At 39.0% G+C, this 14,905-nt stretch overlaps 1 long non-coding RNA gene across 2 annotated transcripts in view; it reads left to right on the top strand.

Moving 5' to 3' along the window:
- The first annotated feature begins 11,013 nt into the window (after window positions 1–11,013).
- The window catches only part of LOC107837911 (uncharacterized), a 12,795-nt gene continuing 8,903 nt past the window's right edge, over window positions 11,014–14,905 (top strand). For both annotated transcript variants that reach the window (XR_001663961.1, XR_001663960.1), the window contains exons 1-2: window positions 11,014–11,178; window positions 13,606–13,707. This is a non-coding gene — a long non-coding RNA (uncharacterized LOC107837911). The remainder of the gene's footprint in view (window positions 11,179–13,605; window positions 13,708–14,905) is intronic.

Raw genomic sequence — 14,905 nt, forward strand, 5'->3', positions numbered from 1 at the left:
TATATATATATATATATATATAGTGTGTGTGTGAAAAAATGCTCTTTTTTTGGGGGGGAATGTCTGTTCAACACTAAGATTTTCTGTACAAAGACAAACATGGGAATTTTGAAAATGTTATGTGGTTTATATTTTTGCTATAGATTGGACATGTTTGTTGTTAGAAATGTTTGTTTCTTTTCATTTAGAGCGCAGTGACACGTAGATGAGCTACATGGTGACATTAAACGATCTGCCTCATTTGGGTGTTTGCACATTGCTTGTTGTAAAAAAGGGGAAACAAGATTTTACATCTGCCATTTAGACAAACAATTCAGATTTTCTCTCATTGACGACATGCAAGTCTTATATAGGTTTATAATTGAAAATCTTTTATCGTTGTAAATATTGTTGGTTAAAACAATCAACTTGAAACAGGTCAATTATTTGGACTTAGAAACCTTGAAATACGTACACCCTGCACTAATTCTTCAATCTCCTCACCAATTTTTCCATTTTATCTTCTTTAGTGTGCAACGTTAGGTTTTAAAAGGTTTATTATATTGTAGAAGAAGTTTTCAATAAATTTTAAGTTTTACCTGAAAATGTTTACTGCCTTTGTGATGTAAATCTGTGACATTTAGATACAAGTAGCTTTAAGAGAAAAGCTTTGTAAAAGTGACGCAGACGAACTCAGACTGGTTCGTCAGTGAAATATAGAAATGAGGAAAGACTTTAAAAGCAGGTAAAACAATGAAAGAAGGTAATTAAGCAGAACATGCTTCTTGTGAAGAGCCACAAACCACTGTAAATAATCCAAGCCAACATGTAGTTGGATGTGTTGCCACATAAAATGCAGATCTGCACATTGTAAGTTGTGCGTGGACAATAAGCAACCTGAAGATTAGCTACAGTTATGTCCAGATTTTAAAAAGTTACGAGTTTCCCAAACTGCAAAGACGGTCATATTGTTTTAGACAAACGGCGGTGCTTTTAATAATATGCTAGAGAAGGTGCAGAGAGAGAGAGAGACCGGAGTTTCCTTTGTGTGTGGAGCACAGAGTAATGTAGATGTGCTCGTCTTTAACCTTTTGCTTCACACAGCTGACAGAAAGAAGGGTCAAACATTTTTCTATTGCTTCCAATAAAAACAAGTTTTGGCTGTGGAAATATTTCTAGTCACAGAAAACTAAAGCAGCATCATTTGTTGCACCGGTGGAGATAATTATTTTAAAAACCACAGCTAATATGGTGGAATATTAGTTCACTGTCTGACAGCTTGGTCTTCCTGATCAGGTCGCTTTTTATTCTTGCTAGTCAGTAATAATAAAAAGTGTATTTTGTGCAAGAAGCAATCAAAAAAACTACTGAATTTCCCAAAAGTTTTGTTAGTGCAGTCTTCATCAAAATCTAAATAAACACTACAACATAATTTGTTAGCAGCAGCAGTGTGAATAGTCGCTACTCTTTTTTTGAATAAAAGTAACTTGACCGTGTTTCGCAAATTCTACTTAGTAATTTTGTGCGAATGCTGCGAAAGTGTATTTTTCTTCTAGTTAATTCGTCACGAGAACCTCAACCGGTGAATAGCAGACTTAAGTTTATATGATTGAAGTCTTGCACATATGAAAACCAGCATGAAGTTTGGGCAAAGATTCCTACTTGGAGCCGATAGCCCTAGAAAATATGACTTCATGGGACATACCTACTGTGAAAAACCTTGAGAATTATTTTAACATCATTTTTTTTAAATAATGTTAACTTTGATTAGTTCTGTGTGAGATGAGGGCATGCTTTATTCGCACAGCTACTGAACTGGTTTTCTCATGGCTCCATGTAAATAAAATAAACGTCACCAATTCTGCCCGATTCAGAGTCTATAGTAATTGTGATTGGCTTGTTGTTCCCAATTGAAATTCTGCTCAGGGCCTCATAAAGCCTTTGCTCAGTTCTGGGACATAAAGATACATTTCCATGATCAGCCATGTCACTTCTGTTATATAAAATTTTATCAACTGTAAGTCAAGAAACTATTTTCTGACTTTAGTAGATCACCACATCTGCCTGACTTGAATGATGTGTTGTTTTATTTTATTTTTTTATCCTTTGCATTTTGAAGACTGGGCAAGAGAAACTGGCTTGAGTCATATTTAGATCTCGTAGAAGCAAGAATTAAAGGATTACAAATAAAGAGCTATTTGACACTGATTCTTCTCTGACGTGTAATTAAAGAAAAATGCTTGCTATTTTTATTTTTTCATGCATTGCTAGGTTGCCAATAATTGCTGTACATCATTTCTCAGCTGGGATTTTTTTTTTACCCCCACTGAATAAATATACTGAAGTTAAAGGTTGGATTGTTTCTCTGGGTGTATCGTGTGTATTCTGCATCCTTTATGTTCTGTTTTTGATCAGTACATATTCAAGAATTTGCTGTTTTGATTAAATCAGGACTTGCTCAAACGAGTAAATCTATTATTTGTCTTCCAACGCCTCCTCCCAGAAAGATAAAAAAGTGGAATCTCTTTCTAAATTGGCACTCCTGGCCACCATATAGGTGACATCCTAATACTGAATGAAAATCCACTTTGTGTCTGAAAGAAGTTCTTTATTTTGTTGAGCCACCTTTATGTGTGATTATGCCAAACATCGCTTTGTTTATTTCCCTTTCTCTAATATGATTCTTTAATCAGTGTGGAAGAAGTTAAATCTTGACTCATGCGACAGCATTACCTTTTTTTTTTTTTTTTCTAGCTCCAAATCAGACGCTCCCAACGCTTTTGGTCCTTTGTGCTCCCCTGCAAACTGGAGCTCTTTTAGTCTCAGTACTGAGTGGTTTTCTAAAGGCTGCACAGCTGTTTCCAAAGCTTCGAGGGTTTGGAAATATTCTTTAATTTCCTGCTGAACACAGCTGTAAGTTCTACTTTTAAAAGGACTTCAGTTTAATTCGACTGTTCAATTAATCTTAGATCGCAGTCATTAGATCTCAGTTGCTTTGTTTGGTGGATGCAAGAAAATTATTCTGACACTTCCAAAAAATGAGTAAAGTCTCTTTTTCACACCAACAGGATGTGTGTTAGAACACGGTTACATAATGGATGAGTAGCTGCTCGGCTGTTGGCTGGTCTATTTTAATCAATACACATCATACAATGATGAAGGTTAAACCAAGTTGTATCTAGAACTTGTCAGTTCCTGATCTGTTTGGCTTGAAAGGTTTTGGGACCAGTTACTACCATTTTACTTTTTTTAAACTTCATGTAATTTTACAAAGTTATAGATGTTAGACTTACAGAAAAAAAAATGTTTTCGTTTATTTCATCCTTAACACATTTTGCTTCAATTAGTGACTAAAAAATTAAGAGCTTTCAGAAACCTATACTATTCTGTGCATTTGTATGTAGTTCTTATTTAAACCACTGGTACAAAAAAACAACAACAAAAAAACAAAACAAAACAAAACAAAACAAAAAAACAACAATGTGCAGTTTGATATCATGGTATTGCAATAAAAGACTAATTTATTTTATGGCTTCTTCTTTACCAGGGATGTATAAACGTAGAGGACACTGCATGTTTGATGAAGAATTGATATATTTTGAAAATAATTCCTTCTGCAATTGTTGCAAAATCATACATTTTAAAAAGAGCTATGTTTTAATATTTTAAATGTAATTGGTGGCCAAGCCTGAGACTTTTTATTTTATTTTATTTTTTAGAAGAGTTAGAGGAAAGCTAATAGTTCTGGGCTAATCTCACAAAATATTTTTGAAAATTGGTGGTAACAAAACTGTGCTTTTAATTATTTTTTTCTAGCAATACATTTCCGATAAACTCAACAACGATCTTAAAGAAAAAGATTATTTCTTCAGGTACTTCCTGATCTCAATGATGACAACTTTTATTCTGTTTGCTGCTCACAATACGTTTGCAGGCATACAATAACAAAACACCTTTACAGGGTTAATAATGGAACTATTTTCTGTGTAAAAACACATGGAGAGAGAGCATGAAAACACACCATCGTTGTAGATCTTGAAGTGTAATTGATTTTAAGCTGTTAACCTTTTACCTCCCACAGGTCATCTTACATACAGCTAAGTATTAGTTTGTGATTGATTGCTAAGTCTACTCTGAATGAAGATAAAATGGACTACAAACTAAATGAAACACCTGAAACTGGAGATATTACTGACAAAGGATGTAAAGTACTATGGCGCCGTCAGTTTATCATTTAGGCAAACAGATAAAAACTAGGCAATAAAACTAAATTTCAAATCTGAATTTAAGTAGCCCCAGACTTTATATGTAGGTGGATTCCTCATACAGCTGAGTAAAAGGACGCTTACGAAGGTTTACAGTAAGTGAAAAAAATATATATATATGTACAGTCCTTTTAAAAGAACATGTTTGTAGACCTTTTTAGTTATTATTGGTATATAAACTATACAGTTGCACCTTTTTTGAGACATCGGCTACTCTAGTGTTTAGAAGAACTATCTTCTAATTGATATTTGTTTTAAAAACCCACAGAACCATTACTGACATGCTGTGCCTATCAGATGTTGGCTTAGAATATACTATTTGAAGAATTATAAATTCATTCTTAAAATGGTTTAAAAACAATGAGCGATGCCAAATATTGTGTGTTTAAAGCAAAATCATATCATGCAAAACATAATATGATTCTGGTTGATATGCAAATCATATCGTTATTTACATGTCATGATATGATATTCATATCAAATCATTAAATGCATTGTTAGTCAGCTCCTAACTAACTAACTAACTAACTAACTAACTAACTAACTAACTAACTAACTAACTAACTAACTAACTAATAAATAGTTAATTAGTCAGGAACTGTTTGTTAGTTGCGTTAATAGTTATTTGTGGATTTGATATAAAGTGTCTATTAGTCACGTGTTCATTTTATTTTTTTCAGTATGTCCATACATGGGTCGTAAAAAGCTGAACTAAGCAACAAAATAAAAGAAGAAAAAGGAAGAAACTTGAAATAAAACCAGTCAGAAAAATATGAATAATTCAACAAAATACAAGTTGAATCTGATGTTTACTGATTGTGACGTCTTCAGATCAGTATTGGAGCGAGTAAAAATCTTTTTACACGCTGCATCCTCACTGGACAATGCGAACCCACTCTGCCTTGTAAAAGCTCTCCTATTACTATCAAAATGTGAGGACATCTTGTTCACAGATCTCCTCAGGTGAACCCACTGATTTCATATTGGACTTCTCTAGGTTTTTATTTCCTTTCTGAGCAGCCAGTTTATTGATGATTTGGATGTAGGCTTGGAGTCAGAAACACTGAAAAATTGAAGCTCACAAGTGAAAGTTTGGGGTCAAAACTGACTTTTATGATGCTCATATAATTTAATATATGAGCATTTCCATTTAGTACCACCACATAGCTGTAATACTTTGATGCACAATGTTGTTTTTATACCAAGCACATCTTTTCAAACCGTATCATCAGCCAATAACACTTTCTTGGCTTTTGACTGGCCTGGATGCTTTCTTTGGAAGCAAATGTGTCTTATGGTATCTCAATTCTTAGCCAACACAAATGGAGACCATAAGATTACTGTCACGTGTGAAACACACAATCATTACAGCTGATAATGTTCCTGCCAGGCTTCTGGGAGCCTCTCTGAAAAGTTTTCTGTGCTGCTTTTGTTATTCTGTTTTGGATGAATATCCAGCAAACTCTGGCAGAAGGATGCAAATAAATAAATGCCAGCGAAATCTGCTTCATCAGATTCAGTCTAATTGGCGGCAAGCTCGTACTCATTGGATGCAAAGATGCATATGACAAGGTTGTGTGCACTTACGCAACCAGGCTACTGCAGCTTTTTTTGATTTTTAAGATGTATTCAAACCACTGCATTAGTTTGTTTTTCAGTTGAATTTAAAATAATACAGTAATGTCACCTTACATGCAGAAGAAAATTGAAATGATTCATCGTGATCTGACTTTAGTGCGTTGCAACAGTTTGACATCAACGGGGGCGTGTAAACTTTGAGATCCGCTGTAATTGTCAGCTAGTTTGTTGTGGTCATTGGATAGCATGTTCTGCTATTGCCTGTGAATTTAAAAAAAAATGCTTTTTGTACCGTCTGTTCCTACAAAACTGATACCTGTTGGCAAAAAGTGAGATTAAAGTGTGTTGTTTTTTTTTATTAGAACACAGAAACATTATTCAAATCTGTAGACAACAATAACAACTGACACCAATAATGTCATCTTTCACACAAAAAAGACTTGCCATCGTGCTGCATTTTCTGACCATGAATATAATTTAAGGGAATAACTTTGTTTTTGTTCCCTGTTGTATTTTCGTTGATGTTTAAGTAAAATTGGTATTGAGGAATATCTATCAAATTTTTCCCCCAAAGTTTTGTTAGAATAAATCACTTGTAAGAGATTTTCCGTATTTATTTTACTGAGGTATATATAAGCTCTGGACTCTCTCTGCACTGTAACAACAACAAAAAAAGGTATATATTAATTCCTGGGAGTGACAGAGGAAGCTTTACTGTGCCTCATGTCCCAGTGTCCCAGTGTGTGTCCTGGCAGCTGTAAAGCTCTGCTTGCGTGTCAAGCCTGGTCAGACACATGGCTGCTAAACTGAGACGAGGTTACACCTCTCAATGCTACAACCACGCTCTCCAGAAGGGCTCTGTATGGAGGATTACAGGCATTTTCAGATTACTGTTAAGCGAGACTGAACTGTCTGTTGCTCTTGCTCTGACCCCCTTTATTTTTAAAAAGGGGCAGCATGAACTGCTCCCCGATGGAGGCGAACAGACAGAACTGAGCAAAACACGAGAATTCGGTAAAGAAGGATGCGTCAGCATGTGTAATTTAGGCCACCAGTCGTTTGCCTGCCATTAATAAGAGCCTAAAATTTCACCTGCAAATTTTAAGTGAACATGAACAACAAAGTGGCGTGGAGGCAAAAGGGGCGGCTGCGTCTGTTTGGCTTTGATCGCAGAGAGCTGCCCCCCCCCCACCAGTTAAACGCTTCGTACACCCGTCTCGAAATGTCTCTAATTGTCGATGTCTTAATCAAGCTGAGAAAAACATAAAGAATTGTCTCACACTGTGTTTTTGCAAGCAGGGGTTAAGAATGTTTGGGGGCTGGGGGGGGGAAATGTGTGGGATGCTGGATGACGCGGGATGGCCAACATGGACGCTGCAGTGCCAGGAGTTTGCCCTGTCCATCTGCTGTTCCACTCACCCACCCACCCACTGACATACTAACAGGTGCGTGCACGCGGATACACGTGTGTTTTCTGTGCACACGCTCTCATACTCCACCCTGCTCCACGCTCGGGCCCTGCCCCTGTCCTCACTTAGCCCGGGCAGCAGATGGTGAGGGGTAAGGCTTGTAGCCCCCTCTTCCACCCAACTCCAAGCCACCACCAGCCCTATCTCCCCCTGTTGTTTTTTTTTTTTTTTTTTTTCCTCCCCGCGAATATCACCCCACCCTTCTTTGTGTTGTTGCAGAGCCTGAGTGCTGAAAGGCGAGCCCCAGCGTGTCTTCCCTCCCACCCTCCCACGAATCCTTGGCTGGCTGCCATTGGAGGGAATCAGTCAGGTGTCCTAATGCTTCGGTTAGGGGAGGAAACGCTGGTTAATCTGCCCATCGCGTGCCACTGGCCATAGCGTGGCCTCTTTGTGTCTGGCACCCCTCTGATCAGTCCCTCCACCCCTTCATCTGTCTTCCCCCCCACCACCCAATCTCTTCCAACCCAGTTTCTCCTCCTCAAGACAGTGTCATCCTTCCCAAAACACCAACTCCACTGTTGCTTGAGACACTTTTCAACTCCATTCCTTGATGTTGTCTTGCAACTCGTTGTGGTCCGGCCAGCGAATGTTCACATTTCCTGCTTTGAGCCTTTCGCCAAACCCTTTAAATGTTTTGCTGACTCATCACAGGAACCATATGCATGATGGAAATGCACAGAAAGTTGCTTGTGTCTCACAAAACATTTTCAGTTAAAATATGTAACTCCAGCTGCTAATGTGTGCTGCTATTTGAACTAAGGTTGAACGGCTAATCAAAGCCCATTCTCCCAGACATATTTTTTTGAAACCCAAGATGAACTCCCCATGCAGGCCAGTTGAACTAAGGTTTTAAAAAACAAGATGGCTGTTGAAAGAAAGCCATAAGATGTCCTGTTAGTAGTTTTCCTCAAACCCTGCAGGGGACAAAGTAGGAGCATTCATGAACTGCTTAGATGAGACAAAAATGAACCTTTTTGGTTTATTAGCACAACACTCTGTGAAGGAAAACTAACGCTGGACATCACCCTGAAACACTGTGACTCAGTCAGAAGATTGGTCATCTGAATATCGGTAGTTTGCAAGGTTGATTCCTCCTCACTAACATAGCTAACATCAACTACAATCCACTAACTGGGTACAAATATATGTCAGCAGTATGAGGGAGGATGGGTGGCTACGAGTGGTCAAACATTCAACTTTATTTTTTTCTGGATCTAGACATTTCAGTGTGTTCTGAGCAACAAGAACTGGATATGAGTCACTCTTTGAAAATGCTTGCCTCGTTTAGCTGAGCTTAGTAAAAGGTTGTGTCCAAAAGTTGCTCAATGTTTGTAAAATCAATATGGAAGCAAAAAAACAAAAAAAACATGGCTAATTAAAAATCAACAGCTTGGGTTATACCTACCATTTTAGGAGAATATGATTTGCCTGCATCTTCATTGAAAGGTTTCAAATTAGTAATATATATATATATTTTTAAAATGCCTGTCTACACGAACTGCCTGTGCTGGTGAGTTGAATCTGTACCATTCTTGAATTGGACTTGAAGGCCACACAAAAATATTCCAGGGGACAGAAATGGCCCTCAGGCCTCACTTTGAACACTGCTGCGGAACATCCCTGCACTTTGAGTTTTATTACAGATTGCAGTTGCCTCACCCATCATTGCGGCTAAGCTAAGCGACCCTCTTTGAATATGCAGAGGTTTGCTCCCCCGGATGGAACCAGTTTATAAAGCTCCTCTTGGCTTGGTTGAAACCGTTTTTTATGCTGTTTGCTTAAAAAAAACAGCATTAATGACCATCATGCATTGCATTCTTATGACATTTAAATATTGATTCTTCTGGGAATCCAAACTGAATTTGGGAACAGAGTTTTCAGTTTAGCTTCTCCCTCTGCTTGGAGTACAAGACACAGCAAGCTGAAAATGTCTGAATCCATCTGACTTGATTTGTTTCGCTCTACCTCGAATGACACAAAATGTTTGTCCACTGAGCAGATTTTTTAAAAATGTTACTCTGTTCTCAGTTGCTGCACAGTGTTTAATCTATGTTCAAATTACATACTCCAAATTGGCTGGTGCACAAATGCACAACACACTTTTTTTGTTTTGTTGACAAAAATAGTAAAATCTATGTACTTTTGTTCTCTCACCTTACAGTCATGCCATTCTGTGTGTTGACCTTTCGTATAAAATATAAATAAATAAATAAATAAATAAATAAATAAATAAATAAATAAATAAATAAATAATGTGGGGAAATTTAAGAGGTGCGGACCACCACCAGAAACATGACGTTCTGTTTCTGGTGATGGAGGGGCACCTTGAAACCTGCTCTGCTGTGATTAGGATAAATAATCCTCAGATGCTGTTTGGAGGAGACTGATATGGTAGTGCTGTGTAGTTAGAGAGAGGTCATTACCATTTGACCCCTGCTGACCCTGTTTTTGAAGGACGCTCGGTTTGGTCACTGCTCCGCAGCCCAGGCAGAGGTACAGGGTCAGGGTTCAAAGTGTCCTCAGCTGTGCTGTCGTGGAAACCACAGCTTTGCCCATTTGATGGTCACTCTTCATTTAAAAAAACAACAACAAAAACAACAGTCTAATTTAAATACAGGAGTTCAGGACTGTTTCTGTGGCCAAAGTAAAACTTGGTGAGTTGATTCCATGCTTTTTCAGAAACCAATTAACATTGTCGCAAATTGATGTTTCCCCTCCGGCTTTTTTATATTTTCATTGTGCACGTTGCCTAAAGTTTTTACACAGCGAGTGCCGCATTTCAGCATTGGCACCAAAGCAAAGTGTCTGCCATGGTGGTTCACTTCCTGTTTTTGATCAGTGTGCAGGGTTTTCTTGTAATCAGTGCTGCAGCAGGGTGGGGGGGAGAGAGAGAGAGAGAGACAGAGAGAGAGAGAGAGGGAAAAAAATCAATACTCTGAATATAATGTGTGGCCAGTGGAATAGGAGAATGATTTATGTAGGGATGGCTCCTCTCTGCATCAGATGGGACATGTGTTTGGTGGTTGAATGAATGAATGAAATGAAGAGAAGGAGGGTGAGTGGCTCAGTGCTGAGGCGTGCTTCTGCTACTGTCGGCTGTGCCACCACCCCTCCTCTTTTTACCCCTCATCCCTCCATCACACCATGCTCTCTGACCATCCAGCTTAGTCTTACAGCTCTGCTGTTGTGCCATGTGATCAAAAACCACAACGCACACAAACCCGGACCAGGAGTTTCAGGACCACCAGCCCCCACCGCCCCCCGCCCCCCAAAAAACAGCACATGTCCCCATCTCCCCACCAGATTACTGAGAGCATGTTACTACGATAACCCAGTGAACGAGGACGGGGGCTAGAGGGGGGTCGAGGGATGAAAAGGTAGAGGGAGAGTAGGAGAGTCCGGCAGACAGACTGAGAGAGAAGCACGAGGCAAGAGGGGCAAGAGCATGTCTGCGAGGGAGAGAGGAAGTCTGGAGAAGAGACGGAGAGATGGAAGTGTGGAAGCGGGAAAGAGTGAGGGAAGCGAGGACATAACAAGCGTAGAGAAATGTGTGTGTGTGTGTGTGTGTTTGCTTATTGCAGTGGCCCCACCTACCCGTCCATCCAGTTAAGGAGGCATAGTCCCGAGGAGGAGGAGGAAGAGGAGGAGGGAGATGGAGGGATCCCCTCCCTCAGCCAGCGACGCACACACACACACACACACACACACATCCCCTCCCTGTGGCTCACACACACACACACACACACACACACATACACATGCACACACACAGGCACACACACTCTCTCTCTGCTCCATGAGGCAGCAGTCGCTGAGCAGCTCTGGGTAGACCACGCGAGGTTCTGCAGGTGTCCCACCCTTCTCTTGAGGCAGGGATGCTCCAGAAGGTACTGGCTCCTTTCCGCTTCTTTCTACAAACATTTTATTCTGAACGAGGACGCTGTACATTTGGCTTCTTTTTGTTTCTTCTCTTCTTTATTTTGATGGTAGATTTTTCTCCTCTCATAGTAAAGCTTTTCCCGCTTGCGTGAGGTTGCATGTGCAGTAGTGTATGTGCACCCTGAATGTGTGTTCATACACAGTTGTTTACAAGCTCTACTGTTAGCTGCAGGTCTGACAACTTCAGCAGAGTGGGTTCCTGTTGGTACAACTCTGTAATATATATATATATTTTTTATTTTACTACCTTCTGCTGCATTTTAACACACCTTTTTTTTAAAATTATTTTTATAGAGGTCAGGGCTTTGACTGCTTGTTGCACTATTTAGCCTTGAGTTTCATTTTTATTGGCACTCTTACGGGTGGAGAAAACAAAGCGCATTATGCATGCCATCTATATGCATTGCTATTATGTTTGATTGAAACCTCCCAATCAATTTAAATCCAATAAAGAAACACATCTTAGTAGAAAGATTTTTTTTTTAATTTATTCTACAGAAATGATGGATTCCAAATAGATAGGTAGATATTTTTTAAATTCAAATTTGTAAATGAAATAAAAACATTTAATATATGCACAGCAGCATCTTCTATTTTTATGTTTAATTTGTATGTTTTGTTTTGTTTTTTTGGAGAAAAATCTGAACTGGTACATAATCCTGTGCGTGTGTAAGGGGAGAGCACATGTCTCGTATGTAACGTGGTGTACTGGCAGACACCCAGGACAACCGTTTCTGCTCAGGATGGAGAGGCAGTGAAATACAACTTTCATTTCAAATTATGACTGAGACTATCCTCTTTAAAACACTTACTTTCTGAATTAAGTTGAATCTTCAGGTCTTGATTAGTGAAAATAAAAAGCTCAATTTTGAACAGGTTACAAGCAATTTTTGGGGGATTTATTTGTAGCCAATAGCTTGAAAAATAAACATTTTGCTCATTTTTTGCAGCTTTTTACCTTGCACACATTTAGATCCAGATGATGATATAGCAAAATTTAAAGGAGTTTTAAAAGATTATCCTTCTTTTTGTTTAAAAAAAAAAAAGTGTGTCGCTGCTTGCACACCTTTTAGAAAAAAAACAACCCATGATATCAACATTCTGTTCACTTGTTTTCAAAATCTAATTTTTTGCGGTTAGTATTGACCTATTAATGGTATTACCCACAAAGCGTGTGGCGGGGCCAGGGTCACATCCCACAAGGGTTCGGATGGTCAGCTCCCCCCCCCCCGGCCGCAGAGTGGTCAGAGAGTGACCAATAGGACCCGAGCTGTGGTCATCCTTCCATCTAGCTCCTTTCAAACTAGAGGTCACACGAGTCAAAGGGTAATAAGTTTAACCCCCTCGAGAGGCGAGAAGTCAGAGGTCACAAACAAGGCTGTAGGGAGAAGGTTTGAATCATCGATCAGTGGCACTCCTGGTTATATCTGTGCATATTGATAAAGTGCTTCATTCTGCCAATCTCGTTTGCTCATTTGCATTGTTTGGTAAGCACCAACAGAAGTTGCAGAAAACAACTTGGGTATTTTTAAAAGGTCTGTATGCAACGACGGTTTCTTACGCACTTCTGTAAATCTATGCACATTTTTAGCCTTGTTGTGATGCAGGGTATGCACGTTTTGTCTTTGTTGCCTGTGACGCACATATAACTCTAGCAACCAAGTAATTGTTTACCGAGTTCAAAAATAACCATATTTTTGAACTGATCCAACTTGTTATAATCGGTTTTGTTCTCTTGTCTCTTTGTAAGTAAAATAATGTTTAAATAAGCTAACCTGATCTCTCACATTGAGAAGGATATCATTATTTTGGCTGGTCGTCTGTCTTACTAAAGCACTTATAGCTCTTTGATTTGAATAAGCGCAGGCTTATGTAAAGGGGTGTGGCCTTTTTTGTGCATTTCCCAATTTTTTTCTTGCAGTCTTTTTTATTATTATTATTATCATATCTAAATCAGATTCTGCTAAAAAGACAGTTAAGCACAATTGGGACGGTTTCTCAAACGTAGCCTTATTGTGACCAAAATCTAATCTTCCCCTGCATTTCTGAAATGGTGGCGTGCTGATGTTTCAGCATCTTCCAGTGGTCTCCTCCCTGGTTGATGTTAGCGATGTGTCAGCATTAAGCTTGTCCAGCCTGCTAGGCTGCTGGGGCCTTGGTGGCGATCAGCCCAGTCCAGCCCAGCCTGGCCGAGGGCCAGACCAGACACGTCTTGGCACCGGACGAGGGACGTGACAGGATCAAGGACTGCCAGAAAAGTGCTCCTACAGTATAGTTTATGCAGGTCAACAAAGCCGGTGGTCAACAAAGTATTGCTGTACATTTAATGTCTTTTTTCCTTTTTTCTTTTTTGTCTTCATTCAATCTTTTAACAGTGATGGAATAAGGGGGACGGTTGAAAAAGAAGGGGATGCAAAGGGAGAGATTCAACAAAGCACTCCAGGTCACGCTCTACAGCAAGATGCCGCGACTGCATGGTACGTCCCTCGTTCAAATTAGCCTACTCTAGCCCTGATCTGTTCGGTCCTCAACATGCGCACAGCACTCCATGGATTTAGGTTCATGTATTTGAGGACAAGCACCTTATACAGAACGTGGTGAGCCATTAAGTGTGTGAGTAGGAGAAGTGTACATGTTGCTCAGTCAGCTATTGCACAGACAGAGACCATCAATCACTAATGTAAGCTGCCTTGCTCTTTTTTGCTGGTCCCTCAAGTCTTCTCCCAGATCTGGGATTAGGCAGCACTTTGCCTGCAACACTGTGTTTATTTGGGGAGGATTTCTGTGCAAAACTTTGACCACAAATCATGCAAACAGACTTTTGTATATTGATATGCATACATAATAAATGTCAAAGTGTCTGCTTTGAAACATTTCTTGTGCCTAATATTGGTAGCTTGTAGCTGTAGTAATTTTCATTGATAAAGACTGATAAAATATATCATTTCAAATTTGTAGGGTGACCTTCCACGAAATATATCTTCTTATTGTAGAAAGCAAACTGTCTGAGTAAACCTATCAAAGTTTTACTGCCAGCTTAACACCATGTTCACTTAAATGTACCAATCTATTTAGTTCACATATTCTCTAATCAATATTCTCATCCTGCTTTGTTTAGGGGAGACACGTTTCATCCCTTAAACTTGTGTTGTGACTTTTGATCATGCAAGAAATTATAAATATTTTTAATTAATCCAAACAAGCTGTGTTGATTTAATTACCACTCCATGTTGAGTGGTACTGTTTTCTGCTGTGTTTTTTTTTTTTCTTTTATGAGCATAAATATGAATTTTGGGTATTAAGCCTAAAATTATTTGTGCCGCTGGCAGATTAAAGTATATTAAAAGTAACAATTTAATTTTACCAACCAGTGACTGGAAATATCGTTGATGTTTCCGTCTCCCAGTCAGACTTGAATCTCACTCAGAGTTTATGCAGCAGAGCTGAAGATGAGGGGGATGGCAATGAGATCTTCCAGCCCCAAAGACTTGGAGCTCATCACCAAAGATAGATAGTCAAAACTAGTGAAAACATGATAAAGTTTTTACTATTTATGAGGGGTTTGGTTACTGTAATGGAAATCCTAATTTTTCCCCCCCCACTGATTATTAAGAAGGTCCTAAATAGGTTTCAACAAGCTATTATATAGTATATATATATATATATATATATATA

This window comes from Poecilia formosa, unplaced genomic scaffold, assembly GCF_000485575.1.
Source record: "Poecilia formosa unplaced genomic scaffold, Poecilia_formosa-5.1.2 Scaffold188, whole genome shotgun sequence".
In the NCBI taxonomy this organism is placed as follows: domain Eukaryota; kingdom Metazoa; phylum Chordata; class Actinopteri; order Cyprinodontiformes; family Poeciliidae; genus Poecilia; species Poecilia formosa.